The sequence below is a fragment of the Heterodontus francisci genome, chromosome 35, assembly GCF_036365525.1.
Source record: "Heterodontus francisci isolate sHetFra1 chromosome 35, sHetFra1.hap1, whole genome shotgun sequence".
In the NCBI taxonomy this organism is placed as follows: Eukaryota; Metazoa; Chordata; class Chondrichthyes; order Heterodontiformes; family Heterodontidae; genus Heterodontus; species Heterodontus francisci.
In genome coordinates this window covers 19690216-19703513 of record NC_090405.1, presented here as the reverse complement: position 1 = coordinate 19703513, position 13298 = coordinate 19690216, and the positions used below count along the sequence as shown (strand labels likewise).

The following is a 13298-nucleotide window of genomic DNA, read 5'->3' as shown; positions in this document are numbered from 1 at the left end:
ATCCTTGTGGCACTCCACCAGTCACATCCTGCCAATGAGAAAATGGCCCATTTATGCCTACTCTTTGTTTCAAGGAATTGGTAACTCGTGTGTGCATCATCACTTCAGGAAGTGATGTCATACAGTATGTGACAGAGTAGGAGATGGGATGATCCCCGGTAAGATGTGCCTGTAATACTCTCCTGTAAATTGTATATAGTATTGTCAGTCTTCAATAAAAAAGTCAAATTATTTGTTGGCGTTGATCAGTGTGTGATTGGTAAGTCTGTGTGAAGAACAAGGGTTGGCAACATGTCTGTACATGGACACCAGTGTCCACGTTAAAACAGTTCGGTCCGTGACTGATAATTTCAGGGATGAGAAATTTCCCATTGGCTTCTTCTTCCAGACCAGTCTGACTTTCAATCAAATCGCAGCCGTCAGTTTCACAGCTGACAGGTCCTGAGAGCAGAGACAACGTTTCAGAACCTCGGACAAGTTCGGAGCTTTCCGGCAGTTCTGATTTCATTTAAAAGCCCTCCAGAAAAACCCGAGCTTGTCCGAGTTTCGGAAGTGCTGTCTCTGCTCAAAGCACCTGTCAGCTGTGAAACTGACGGCTGCGATTTTTTAACAAAGACTAACCATAAAGCTGAGAGTTCTCGCTCTCTGCAACTGTCAGAGAGAGGGAGAGAGAGAGAGGAGAGTAAGAGGGAGAGAGGAGACCGGGGGTGGGTGTCGGCAGAGAGAGAGGGGCAGAGAGAGAAAGGACAACCTGAAAGGTTTACCCCGTATCCTTAGATTATGACCCCTGGTTCTGGACTCACACCCAAATCCCATGAACGAATAAAAAAAGTCACAACTGTGATTGGCTCTTGTAGCGGACTCTGGTTAATAGACAATATTCGGAGCGCCGGCCCCAGACTGTTTGACACTGACTGAGCTGAGAAAATACAACTCACCCCCGAGAATCCGCAGCACAGACCGAGCGGAGAGGAAAACCTGTCCTGGGAACTCTACATTCAGGGAACAGTTTGTCCTGTGAATATGCAGATGTGAATATTGTGGAAGAGAGATTGTATTAAAGGGGAGGGCGGGTTAGTCTGAAGCCACTGTGTTTGTGGGTCCGCTCTCATCGCCGGATTTCAGAGTCATTCTTGTGTAAAATCAAATGATTTTCCAGTCAAAGAACCGCCCTGCTCCCTGCTCAGCCCCAAAGTGGGAATTCGGGATCATTTTTTTTAATTTCAAGATTTCAGTTGAAAAGTAGAGAACATGTCAGCGAGGGGTGAGAGAGGGCGGTCAGTGCAGCAATAAAACCAGGTGAAATGGAAAATGGAGTCCTCAATCCTAGTGAAAGCTTTTCAACAGCAAACATACTGGAGTGAGAGACCGGAAAGATCTAGTCTGGAAGTCTGGAGTGTCTGAATTTCAATGGAATTGGAGAGTTTGTGAGGAGAGAGAAACACAGAGAGACAGCAGGAGCCGGGAGCTGACAGCAGCTTGTCTCCGCCCCGTCCTCTCTCTGCCTTTAAGTTGCTCTGTGCCACCATCACCGGCTTCATTTCTGACCCAGTTCACATTGACAGAGAGAATTTGTGCAGAGTCCCGGACATGACCGATCGTGCAGCCGCCCAAACGGCTCCTCCAGCCGCCGCCGCCGCCCAAGTCAAGACCCCCAAGAAGAAGGCGGCGGCTCCCCGGAACAAGCCAGCCGGTCTCCCGTTGGGCGAACAGATCCTCAAGATTGTGCCGGCTTTCAGCGATCGCAAGGGGATGTCCCTGGCCGCCATAAAGAAGGCTCTGGGTAGCAGCGGTGTCGATGTGGAGAAGCTCAGGACCCAGATCAAGCAAAGTATCAAGAGGAATGTGAACAAAGGCTCCCTGGTGCAGAGCAAGGGACAGGGAGCCTCCGGCTCCTTAAAAAATCAGCAAGAAGGAAAACCCAGGGAAAAGTGGGAAAGAAGGTGAAGAAACCAGCAGACAAGAAATCTTTAGTGAAGAAACCAGCAGACAAGAAATCTTTAGCGAAGAAACCAGCCGACAAGAAATCTTTAGTGAAGAAACCAGCAGACAAGAAATCTTTAGTGAAGAAACCAGCAACCAAGAAATCTTTAGCGAAGAAACCAGCAGACAAGAAATCTTTAGTGAAGAAACCAGCAGCTAAGAAATCTTTCGTGAAGACACCAGTAGACAAGAAATCTTTAGTGAAGAAATCAGCAGCCAAGAAATCTTTAGTGAAGAAACCAGCAGACAAGAAATCCTTCGTTAGAAACCAGCAGACAAGAAATCATTGGTGAAGAAACCAGCAGCCAAGAAAGTGACAACAAAGAAAGTAACAGCCAAGAAAACGAGCAGCAAGGCGGCGGCAACGCCAAATAAGGCGGTGAAGAAAGCAGCGCTTCAGAAAAAGTCTCCTGCGAAGAAGGTCAAAAAAGGCAAGAGTGCGGCGGGCGGAAAGGCGCTGAAGAAAGTGCAGACATGGAAGAGCAAGGTCAAGCCGAAAGCAGCGAAGGCTCAGAAAGCAGGGTCTGGAAAGAAGTGAAAGAGCGCGGGAAACTTGTAAACATCTGAACACAAAGGCTCTTCTCAGAGCCACCCACATCTCTCAGGAAAGAGCTGATCCCCTGATCAAATGATCCCTGTCCCGGCCCCGCCTGCAGATTCCACATGGAAATGATTTGGAGTAAATCCAGGATCCCTGGTGACTCGCTGACATCCCCTCCACCAGCCCTTTCCCCACTCTCTGTAATAAAACAGAAGGATGTCCGGCCCTCACTCTAACTGGAGATGTGTTCGGTGTAGTCTCAGTTCACAAATTCAGGGGGAGAGTCCTGTAAGGTAGCTCGGTCACTCTGACTGAAACCGCCAGTTCCCCGGGGCTGCAGCCACTGACACTGCGGGGAGAGAATCCCCGACTCTATCCCGTCGCCGGGGGAACAAACAACTTTGTGTCCGGAGAAGAGGGAGGGCCGGGGAGAAGGTACATCTTAAAGCGCTGCAGTGGACTCAGCTCCTGTGTGTGCACAACTCTCACTGATTCCGTCCTCTGGGAACAGTGCGGTCTAAACAGATCAGGTTAGGAGAGAAACACACAGCCCGAGAATGGCCTCTTTCTTCCTGCATTTACTCTGTTCTGGGAGCAGATTCTCATTGAGAAGCGGTGCTCAGATCACCAGAGAGAAAAAAAAACACAATTCAAACTGTCCAAATGAAAAACAGAGAATTAACCCGGACACTTCCATTATTAAATTAATTCATCAGCTCCGAACCAGTTCCCGTTAATGTACCGGGATAATCTCGGGATTTATCAAATCGAAGGCAGCGGGATTTATTAAATTGTTGATTCTACACCCTGTAGTTCAGTTCTTCACTTAACTGGAGGGGGAGATGTGTGAGCAGAGAAACAGAGCGAAATCCAGAGAGGGAACTGAAAAGACACCTGGACAGATGTGAAACAGGTCAATCCACTGTTACAATAACTCCATCACTGATTCCCTCCTGACAGTAACCAGTCCTTTCACAGAGACTGTGGGTGGCTCTGAAAAGAGCCTTTGGTTTATTTGATGACATTTTGGCCGCTTTACTTTTTCTGGGAGCTCTGAGCGCTGGTTTTCTTGGGCAGCAGCACGGCCTGGATATTAGGCAGCACCCCGCCCTGAGCGATAGTCACCCCTCCCAGCAGCTTGTTGAGCTCCTCGTCGTTGCGGACGGGCAGTTGCAGGTGTCTGGGAATGATGCGGGTCTTCTTGTTGTCCCGGGCCGCGTTGCCGGCCAGCTCGAGGATTTCAGCGGTCAGATACTCGAGCACAGCAGCCAGATAGACCGGGGCTCCGGCACCCACACGCTCAGCATAGTTACCCTTTCTCAGGAGCCTGTGAACACGGCCCACCGGGAACTGCAGTCCAGCCCGGGAGGAGCGAGACTTGGCCTTGGCCCGAGCTTTCCCGCTGGTCTTTCCTCTTCCAGACATTTCCTCAAGCTCACAAATACTTTCACAAAGAATGGTTAATTTCCTTAGCATTAATAATAGCCAGTAGGCGGTCAGGATGGCCGAGCGGTCTAAGGCGTTGCGTTTAAGTCGCAGTCTCCATGGGAGGCGTGGGTTCAAATCCCACTTCTGACACCTTGTGTTTTGACTGCAATGGAGGCGTTTGGGAGCAGCGGTGAAGAGCAAAGAGAAAGCAGGAAAGAACATGGACAAGCAAAATAACAATGGACCCAAAGATGTTGCATCAAAACATTAGAGTAAGAGGCAACTAAGCAAACAGCAGGGCACAGAAAAGATCAAAAATGTAACCTTTGTATCGGGGTGGAAGATGTTGCCAATATCCTTAATGAATACTTTACTGTCTTCTCAAATGAGAGGGTGATGCAGATATTGTTATTAAGGAGGAGGAGTGTGAAGTATTGGACGTGATAACTTAAGGAGAGAGGAAGTTTTAATGGGATGAGCATCCTTGAATGTGGATAAATCATCAGGACCAGATGAAATGTACCCCAGGCTGTTGAATGAAGCCAGGGAAGAAATAGTGGCAGGTCTGACCATCGTTTTCCAGAGGATTGGAGGTCTTGTCACATTGCAATAAAAGCAAAATACCACGCAGATCAAGCATGGCTGAGCCTTGAGAGTAGAGAAACAGGGCTGAATTCCCTGAACCAGTGCGACAGCTTCTGCCAATTTTGACAATTTAAGCCAATGATTTGCTGCATTTTCCCTAATTCGAGGCTCTGCGATTGGTTAAGAAATGCGACTGGGAAGAGGGTGACCAATCAGAAGTGAGCGCGGGCTCAAACTGCGGGAATTCCAGGTCCCTGAATGATTGAGCTGAAACTGATTTTCACAAACCCTGTCAGTTTCAGTGCAGGAAACACCGTCTCGGGGGAAATAACATCACAAGTGGGTCTGGTTCCAGTGACCGATTCAACGGCTGCTGCAAAACTCCCGGATTCCCTCATTGCAGCGAAATCATTTTGAAATTCTATGAAAACAATGAGTGATTCTGGAGGAGTGATCTGGCTTTTCACTGAGGGCATGTGTCGACTGGGGAAATAACTAACTGGAGAGTCTCGGGCACTGTTTACACAGCCCGTTCAGAAAATCAAATCCACTGCATATCCTTGCTACAAATGAAATGTCAAATTTGGGGATTCCAGTTTTCTACCCGAACACAGCACAGATTTATTCCAGACAGTTCTGAACAGCCTATCCCATCTCCCGTTTCCAGCTCACTGCTCTCTCTGTGAGACGGTGGGTGGCTCTTCGAAGAGCCTTTGTTGTGTGTTTGCTGGAAAGGGTCGAGTTGTGCGGCCCTGCCGTTTCAGAGCGTACACCACATCCATGGCAGTGACCGTCTTGCGCTTGGCGTGTTCAGTGTAGGTGACCGCATCCCTGATCATATTCTCCAGGAAAACCTTCAACACCCCGCGAGTCTCCTCATAGATCAAACCCGAGATTCGCTTGACCCCGCCACGGCGAGCCAGGCGGCGGATTGCTGGTTTGGTGATGCCCTGGATATTATCACGAAGCACTTTGCAGTGCCGCTTTGCTCCGCCTTTGCCCAGTCCTTTCCCTCCTTTACCTCTGCCAGACTTTCTTTTATTAATTTCCAAAATATACTTTATTCATTAAAATCTGTAAAAAAAAATACATTACAAAACAGTTCCAAAAAGCACCAAGTCCAACAATACATAGAGTAGAAAGGAGATCAGTTTCCTTCAATACAGGAGCGAGTTGCCTCACAACCCTTCCATTTCATTTCTCATGCCATGTACATTTTACAGCAAACAAAAATTTCTGGCTACAGTTCGAGGGGTTTCCCCATGGATCCAGCCCCTCAGTTCACTATGGCCCACCGGGAACTGCAGCCCAGCCCGGGAGGTGCGAGACTTGGCCTTGGCCCGAGCTTTCCCGCCGGTCTTTCCTCCAGACATTTCCACAATCTCACAAATACTTTCACAAATGGATAATTTACGCAGCATTTACTTTACTTAAAGACTGAGAACTCTCCTCAATGGTCGGTACTTAATTCCATTTGCCTATATTCTTCACCAGTCAGGTCACTGACCAACAGAAGAGGGCGGGATTTACCCGCCACGACATCAGAAGCAGAGAATTTGTCAATTTCAAAAAGCCCGCCAATTTCATTGCCGGAAAGGAGCGGATTAAAATAAATGTCATCCTTAGTCAAAGATTTAAAGTCCCATCTCTTGATTTTGTATTATTCAACTTGTAAAATGTTATTTAAATTGTGACTCATTCGACAATCGCTTTCAAACTGTCCCGGGTGGGGACTGCATTGGCCTGAAGTGAAATACACAGTTTAGTTTTCAATCAGAGCCCAGTGTCCTTCTCTGAAAAGAGGAAGCCGGATCAAGTCCTCAAACGGCCCTTAACTTGCTCTGTAATAATCCCATCCCAGGCTGTTACACTGCGGAGAGTTGCTGTTAATAAAATGATTAATCAGTGAAGGGATTAAGGTCTAATCCTTACCGCTGAAATCAGCTGTTAATGCGGTCATTCAGGGGCTGTGAAAAACCAGAATAAGAGCATCTTAAAGCAAAAAAAGTGAAGGCGGGTGATCAGATTATGGGTTCGTGTTCGGTTAATAACAGGAGATACAAACACAGCAGTGGGATAGTTATTATATTATACATCGTCTTAAAGTGATTTCATAGAGATGTCGGATGCAGCTTTTTCAGAGATTGTTGGTGGCTCTTAAAAGAGCCGTTGTGTTTGGGATGTTTTTCAGTCCATTGTGCAGTTTTACTTGGAGCTGGTGTACTTGGTCACCGCCTTTGTCCCTTCCGACACGGCGTGCTTGGCCAGCTCCCCGGGCAGCAGCAGGCGCACGGCGGTCTGGATCACCCGGAGCTGATGGTTGTTGTAATGGGCCAGGCGGGAAGCCTCATCCGCGATGCGCTCGAAAACATCGTTCACAAACGAGTTCATGATGCTCATGGCCTTGGAGGAGATGCCGGTGTCGGGATGAACCTGCTTCATCACTTTGTAGATGTAGATGGAGTAACTCTCCTTCCTCCGCTTCTCGCCGCCCTTTGTTGACGGTTTATTTAAGGTTTTCTTGGCGCCTTTCTTAGGAGCTGCTTTCTTCTCTTTTTTTTATTTCCAAAATATACTTTATTGATAAAAATCTGTTAAAAATACATTGCCAAACAGTTTCAAACAGCACCAAAAAATACAAACATTGCAAGGGAGATCAGTTTCCTTCAATACAATCATGAGTTGCTTCACAACCCTTCCATTTCACATTTGTCATGCCAATTACATTTTTACATTTACAGCAAATGAAAATTTTCCCGATACAGTTCGAGGGGTTTCCCAGGGGTCCAGCCCCTCAGTACAGCTTGGTGGGGGGACCTTACCATTTTCAGTTTCAGATACAGAAATAAACCAAACCCCTTCCAAGTGCGGATTAAATAGACAATCCCACAGCTCTATGCTAATGAGGGATGGGAGAAAGTAAAGATTGTGATTGGGTGATTGGCAGTGATGTCACAATAGTTTTATATCTGCAACCAATCACAAACTCTCTCACTGCATTCAGGAATTACATTTCCCAAAGACTCTCTCCAGCCCCAGTTTCTATTGAAAAATCCACCGGGAAATGACACCTGACTGCGAGGGTCTCTTATTCTCAGCAGCTTCTCACATTCCGGCCTCTAAATTGAGCGGAAATATTTATTCAGGCAGTTTCAACAGCTCAGAGCCGACATTGGGTTAGAAACCAGAAATAGGAATACGGGTCACAAACAAGGAGTTTATGCTGAACCTTTATAAATCTCACTGGTTATCGGCCTCAGCTGGAGCATTGTGTCTAATTCTAGGTTCCACATTTTAGCAGGGATATCAAGGCCTGAGAGAGAGTGCAGAGGAGATTGACTAGAATGGCACTAGAGATGCGTGAAAGGATGGCAAAGCTACCTCGACTACACTTCTTCACACCCTACCTCCTGTAAGGACTCCATTCCATTCTCCCAGTTTCTCCGTCTCCGACGCATCTGCTCTGATGATGCTACCTTCCATGACGGTGCTTCTGATATGACCTCCTTTTTCCTCAACCGAGGATTTCCCCCCACTGTGGTTGACAGGGCCCTCAACCGTGTCCGACCCATTCCCCGCACCTCTACCCACACCCCTTCCCCTCCCTCCCAGAACCGTGACAGGGTTCCCCTTGTCCTCACTTTTCATCCCACCAGCCTCCATATCCAAAGGATCACCCTCCGCCATTTTCGCCACCTCCAGCGTGATGCCACTACCAGTCGCATCTTCCCCTCCCTTCCCCTGTCAGCATTCCGAAGGGATCGTTCCCTCCGCGACACCCTGGTCCACTCCTCCATTACCCCCACCACCTCGTCCCCGTCCCAGGGCACCTTCCCCTGCAATCGCAGGAGGTGTAATACCTGCCCATTTACCTCCCCTCTCCTCACTATCCCAGGCCCCAAACACTCCTTTCAGGTGAAGCAGCGATTTACTTGTACTTCTTTCAATGTAGTATACTGTATTCGCTGCTCACAGTGTGGTCTCCTCTACATTGGGGAGACCAAGCGCAGACTGGGTGACCGCTTTGTGGAACATCTCCGCTCAGTCCGCAAGCAGGACTCTGAGCTTCCGGTTGCTTGCCATTTCAAAACTCCCCCCTGCCCTCATGCTCACATCTCTGTCCTGGGATTGCTGCAGTGTTCCAGTGAACATCAACGCAAGCTCGAGGAACAGCATCTTATCTACCGATTAGGCACACTACAGCCTGCCGGACTGAACATTGAGTTCAATAATTTCAGAGCATGACAGCCCCCCATTTTACTTTCATTTTTAGTTATTTTTTCTTCCTTTTTTATACATTCTTTTTTACATTTTTTACTATCTTTTTTTGCATTTATTTCATTTCATCTTAGTTTGTTTAGTTTGCTTACCCACTGTTTTTTTCAGGTTTTTTTTCAGGTTTGCACTTGCTGCTGTTCAATATTCAGTGTATTCACACCTAATCTGTACTAATGCTTTGTCTTTCAACACACCATTAACATATTGTTTGCCTTTTCTCCGTGACCTTTTGGTCAGCTATGTGGCCTGGTCCAATCTGCACCTTCTCCTTTGTTATCTCTTACCCCACCCCCACCTCACTTGCTTATAATCTGTGACTTTTCTAATATTTGTCAGTTCCGAAGAAGGGTCACTGACCCGAAACGTTAACTCTGCTTCTCTTTCCACAGATGCTGCCAGACCTGCTGAGTGATTCCAGCTTTTCTTGTTTTTGTAGCAAATCTAGGGTCGTTCTTCTTGCTGCAGAGATGTTAATGTAATATTTAATAGTTGTGTTCTACATTCTAATGGGTTGAAGAGGAACTGTTCCCACTGGCAGAAGGGTCTGTAACCAATGGACACAGAATTGTTAAAAGAATCAGGGGAAGATGAGGTGATATTTTAACACGCGTTCTGATGATCAGAAATGTACTGCTTGAAAAGGGAGGTGAAAACAGATTCAATAATAACTTTCCTGAGGGAATTGGATCATTATTTGATGGGGAAATTACAGGGCAATGTGAAAATGACAGGGAGGTGGGACTGATTGGATAGATCGTTCAAAGAGCAGCACAATTGTTCAAATGAACTCTTTCTGTGTTGTAAAATTGTGATTATTGCTGTTCAGAAACATCCTGACACATCATGTCGCCTTTCAGTTCACCAGTTTTAAACACCTGGAACTGAGCTGAGTATTTTATTGGCTGTGATTATAGCATCAGAGACCAAAAGACAGCGGCCCAGTCCCAAAATCCACAGAAAGACTCAATGTATTGCTCCATGTGAGCGATGCTGTTAGAGCAATGAGCATAGCTGCCTTCCAAACAGCTGGAATAAAAACAGAAAATGCTGGAAATACTCAGCAGGTCAGGCAGCATCTGTGGAGAGAGAACAGAGTTAATGTTTCAGGTCAATGACCTTCCAAGCAGCTGTGCCCGGGTTTGATTCCCAGCCATTACAGTTTGGCATTCCTTAAATTCCTCAGATGAGAAACTGAAAGATAGGAACTGAGTTGGGTGCTGTCTCGAAGGAATTTTGTTTCCCAAAGCAAGAAGTGTATAATTTGAATAAACATATTTCCAACGCTGATTTCCTTCAAATTAAAGTTCAATTGAACTCTGATTTTACTCCTTTTTATTGATAATTATTATTTGACCTGAATCCTACAGTGGACTCAGAATAGAATTACTCAGATTCATTTTCCCACAGCTATTCCCGTTCCTTAGAAGAAACAATTCCTGGATTCTGGAAGCTGTGAATTGGAGGGTAACAAACATATCCACACTATTCAAGAAAGGAACGAGAGAGAAAGCAAAGAACTAGAGGCCAGTTTGCCTGACATCAGCAATGGGGAATATGCTATAATCTATTATTACAGACATGGTAAAGGGTGATGTGGAATATCAGAATATGGTTGGGCAGAGTCAACATGGATTTATTAAAAGGAAATTGTCAATGATAAATTATTAGAATATGTTGATGTTGTAACTGCCAGGGTAGATAAGGGGAACCAGTGGATGTAGTCTGTTTGGATTTTCAAAAAGCATTCAATAAGTTATCAAACAAGTGGTTATTACACCAATGTAGGTCCCATGCAATTTGGGGATAATATATTAGTATAGATTGAGTAGTAGTTAACAGACAAAAAACAGAGAGTAGGAATAACCGAGTCATTTTCGGCAGGAAAGCTGTAAGTAGTTGGATACTGCAAGGATTGGTGCTCGGGACTCAGTTATTTACATTCTGTATCAATGACTTAGATGAGGTGACCGAATGTCATGTTATCCATGTTTGCCGATGATATAAAGTGAGGTGGCAAAGTAAACTGTGAGGAGGATGCAAAGGGGGAAAAAAGGGATTTAGACAGACTAAGTATGTGGGCAAGAATGTGAGAGATGGAATATAATGGGGAGAAGTGTACAGTTACACACTTTGGCAGGGCGGCGCAGTGGTTAGCACCGCAGCCTCACAGCTCCAAGGACCCGGGTTCGATTCCGGGTACTGCCTGTGTGGAGTTTGCAAGTTCTCCCTGTGTCTGCGTGGGTTTTCTCCGGGTGCTCCGGTTTCCTCCCACAAGCCAAAAGACTTGCAGGTTGATTGGTAAATTGGCCATTATAAATTGTCACTAGTATAGGTAGGTGGGAGGGAAATATAGGGACAGGTGGGGATGTTTGGTAGGAATATGGGATTAGTGTAGGATTAGTATAAATGGGTGGTTGATGTTTGGCACAGACTCGGTGGGCCGAAGGGCCTGTTTCAGTGCTGTATCTCTAATCTAAAACAGCAATACAGAACATTTTTGAAATTAGTGAGAGAATGGGAAATGTTTACATTCAGAGGGACCCGAGTGTCCTTGTCCAGGAATCACAGAAAGTTAACGTGCAGGTACTCAACCAATTAGGAAAGCAAATGATATGTTTGTCTTTATTGCAAAGAGATTAGAGTATGAGTATTTATTGCAATTATACAGCGTGAGATCACACTTGGAGTGCTGTGCAGTTTTGGTCCCCTTATCTAAGGAAGGATATACTTTCCTTAGAGGGAGTACAGAGACGTGCCACTAGGCTGCTTCCTAGGATGAGGGGATTGTCCTATGAGAAGAGATTGAATAGACTAGGCCTCTATTCCCCAGAACTCAGTAGAGTGAGAGGTAATCTCACTGGCAGATAAAATGCTCAGTGGCTTGACATGGTAAATGCTGGGAGGATGTTTCCTCTAGCTGGGCAATCTAGAATGAAGGGTTACAGTCTCAGTATAAAGGGCTTGGTCATATTTGACTGAGAAGAGGAGATTTTCTTTTCAGTCAAAGGGTTATGAATCTTTGGAATTCTCTATCCCAGAGAGCTCTGGATGCTCAATCATTGTGTATATTCAAGAGAAATCGATAGGTTTTTGGATATTAAGGGAATCAAGGGGGCTGTGCCAGTGTGGTAAGATGGAGTTGAGGTAGGAGAACAGCTGTTATATTATTGAATGGTGGAACTATTTCGATGGGCAGAGTGGCCACTCCTGCTCTTATTTCTTATGTAAACTTTCATTCCCTCCCAGGGATTGTTTTATTCTTCAAAAAGAGAAATACTGCAGCCGCTAGAAATCTGAATAACAGAAGATTCTGGAAACACTCAGCAGTTCCAGCAGTATCTGTGGAGAGAGGAAGGGAGGAGCAATGTTTCAGGTCTATAGAAGGGTCACAGAACTGGACCATTAACCCGAGCTTCTCTTCTCCACAGTTGTTTTCGGACTGGCTGAGTGTTTTCAGTATTTTAGCTTTTTTTCTTTCTATATGTTATCTCTTTCCCTTTTGACTGTTTGCTGTGAAACTTTCAGCATTGTGCTCAGTTCTTTGTGTAGTTATGTTTTCTTTAGTTGAAGTAATGCAAATAGTATCCTGAAAAATCAGACAGAAATACAGCTCAATGTAGTGTAATATATAACAGGGCACATTTACAAATATCAGATCAATATAGTAAACATTTTTATTAAGAATTGATTACTTTTATTTTCAGTATAAAAATGTGAAGCTATATGAGTTTATTACAAAGTTTATTACCTCACATTACCTGTTTATTAACCCTGACAGGCTGTGCCAATTTCTGCTTCTATTTTGCAGTTCTCACTTTCAGCTAGCAAATGTCAGCAATCTGTGATCCAGTGCAGTTTACAGATCAGACAGTCAACACGACATGCAATAATTGTTCAGATTATGGAGGACAGGTGGGATTTAGAAATACTGGGAATGGAGATGAGTTGTTATTACACTGAGTTTGCCCAAAGATTAGAGACACCATTGTGGCAAAGCAGTCTGTTGTCCTGTACATGAGAATGAGAATCATTCTTTATTTGTGGCTATCTGTCAGTCTCTATTACTGAGTGGGAGTGTGGGATTCATGCTGCATTGGTCAGTCTCTGGTACAAAGTGTCATATTCACTCTGAATGTATAAGGCTCTGGAACTGTTTGTGTGTGTGGAATTCATTCTGTATCTGTCAATCTCTGGTACTATATATGAATGTGGCATATATGTTATAGCTCTCAGTGTCACTGTATGTGTGTGTGGGTTTCATTTGATATCTGTCAGCCTCTGTTTCTGTACACGACTGTCAGATTCATACTGTGCCAAAATGTCCCTGTTGCTGTATGTGACTGTGTGATTCATTCTGTATCTGTCATTCCCTGGTATTATGTGTCAGTATAGACTCATTCTGTATCCCAGTCACATGCACTATATTTGAGAGTGCGATTAATTCTGTACCTTTAAGTCACTGGTATTATATGTAAGTGTTGGA

General features: G+C 45.3%; 1 non-coding gene across 1 annotated transcript; it reads left to right on the top strand.

Moving 5' to 3' along the window:
• Positions 1-4019: 4019 nt before the first annotated feature.
• trnal-uaa (transfer RNA leucine (anticodon UAA)) lies at positions 4020-4102 on the top strand. Its single transcript has one exon. It is a non-coding gene; the product is annotated as a tRNA-Leu (tRNA).
• Positions 4103-13298: the final 9196 nt, after the last annotated feature.